Raw genomic sequence first — 1913 nt, 5'->3', positions numbered from 1 at the left:
CTATGTTTAAACAGCACTGCACTAATTAAATTGATAAATGCACGTATAAAATTTTCCCTAACTAAATATAATACAAAACAATAGCAGTTTATTTCCTTGGTCATTTATTTAGAACTTCCATGAATGCCATCTAAAAGTGGAAAGATGGAGGAGACCCAATCAATATACAACTATGAATTTCTTCCAACTTAAAGTTTTTTGGAGTAATGAACTATTTCCCTACCAAAGTGACATCATATATCTAGCCAAAATTTATATTAGCGATTCAAAACATAGGTTCCAAAGTAGAGGTGTTAAAAAATTCCAGGGTGGTGTGTTTATTTGAAAAATGGAAGAGCCTTCAAATATCTCCCTCTTCATCCCCTGCTCTTTGAGCACTCTGGCAGGCACTGTTTGTGAAATGTCAACAAGCTCATGGCATATGAAATTTCGAAATGACATTATTGTCTAAGACAAAAATTTAGTTACCAACTCATACTATCACTTGTGTCCGAAATAAAGACACCATCACTTATATTAAATGTTAATGCTTAAGTAATCTTTAAACTCAAGATTTCAAACGCTATCCAAGTTGTTTAGTTATCTTTGAATATTTATCCATAAATTGTAATTTACACTCAACAGTATTTTTGGTAAGATTGGGAGAAACCCAGACAGATAAACAAACTCTGTACATAGACCTTACTTTAATCATGCAAAATTAACCCCCAAAAACCACTTTATTCTGGTATAGAGAGGGCCCACATGTAACACTGTCTGGCAGTACTTTTAAGCAGTATGCACCTATAAAGGAGACGAGGCATATTGAGGGTAGTCTTTTATCCTGGTTCATAACACATGCACAATTCCATACCTGTAGCAGTTTTCTGCTGGTGCAACTTAAAGACCAAATATACACTGAATGACCTAAAAAACTGTTGGCAAGTTTCAAACATACTCAACTTTTGAGGATGGGTCGGTTACCTACTTTCTGTACCACAGATAACTGGCACTGTGCAACCTTGCCTCAAAACCATTAAAAACGCCAAAGCCTAACAAAAAATCAAAAATGAAATATTTATTACCGCATTTTGTGACTTAACACCTTTTTTTTAACATAACGTCACAGTCCTCATACAAGTATTTTAATGTAAATTTGACAAAGCTTAAAGGTAACAGCATTTTCTTCTAGTGAGGAACACGTGCTGAGAAAAGAAGATTTCATGGACATACAATACCAATTCCACAGCAGATCTGATACTAGCAAAAACATTCTTTTTTTTTTTTCAATTGAGGTAAACACATAGAATATCTAACATGAAACAATTAATAGACTGAACTCTGTACGAAGTTTGTTACAGTATTCTCTTGCCCCTTTTTTTTTAAATCCCCCAAGCTTTGAGTTTCTGATAAAGTCCTAGTGTTGGTGCAGTGACCATTAATAACTTTTTTGTGTTGAGAAAAAGCTGCCCAACTTAAGATTGTTTTATCCACAGCCGAGGCAAAGAGCTCCTGGAAGAAGCTCCTGCTCTGTCTTGAAGTCTTCACTGGCAAGCTCTCTGAAGAAGAGTCCCCCAAAATCGTAAGAAGAATTGGCTTATAAAGCACAAACTATAAAGATCTGTTTGAAACTAAAGGACACAGATGTGGAGGAACAAAGGCTGGGCATGAAAACACATTCTTGAAGCTGGAGTCGGAGTGGAGAGTTTCGTCATCATAGTCTCCAGCGGGGTTCTCCTCTCAGTGGCCCAATGGGTTTAAAATACACCAGTGTCTCCTGGGTAGTGAATTCGCCAATGAACCAAAACAGTCATTCTTTGGGGAACAACACACATAGTGTGGAAAACAAGGATATATTTTTTTTTCTCTTCTAAAACTATTTGAGGCAACATAACGGAGTGATCAACAGAAATGTACAAGTTTAACTTAGTTCC

General features: G+C 36.1%; 1 protein-coding gene across 10 annotated transcripts in view; it reads right to left on the bottom strand.

Annotated features, from left to right (window-relative positions):
• Window positions 1-1032: 1032 nt before the first annotated feature.
• The window catches only part of Meis2 (Meis homeobox 2), a 215658-nt gene continuing 214777 nt past the window's right edge, over window positions 1033-1913 (bottom strand). For 7 of the 10 annotated variants that reach the window (XM_004643110.2, XM_004643106.2, XM_004643107.2 and 4 more), the window contains one exon: window positions 1038-1913. This exon is cut by the window's right edge and continues 549 nt beyond it. The gene's annotated coding sequence lies outside the window, so the exon portion shown is untranslated. The other 3 variants (XM_023703216.1, XM_023703217.1, XM_004643112.2) reach the window with 1 other exon arrangement.

This window comes from Octodon degus, unplaced genomic scaffold, assembly GCF_000260255.1.
Source record: "Octodon degus isolate 3935 unplaced genomic scaffold, OctDeg1.0 scaffold00166, whole genome shotgun sequence".
NCBI lineage: Eukaryota > Metazoa > Chordata > Mammalia > Rodentia > Octodontidae > Octodon > Octodon degus.
The sequence above is the reverse complement of the archived record's forward strand: the minus strand, read 5'-3'. Positions and strand labels throughout refer to the sequence as shown.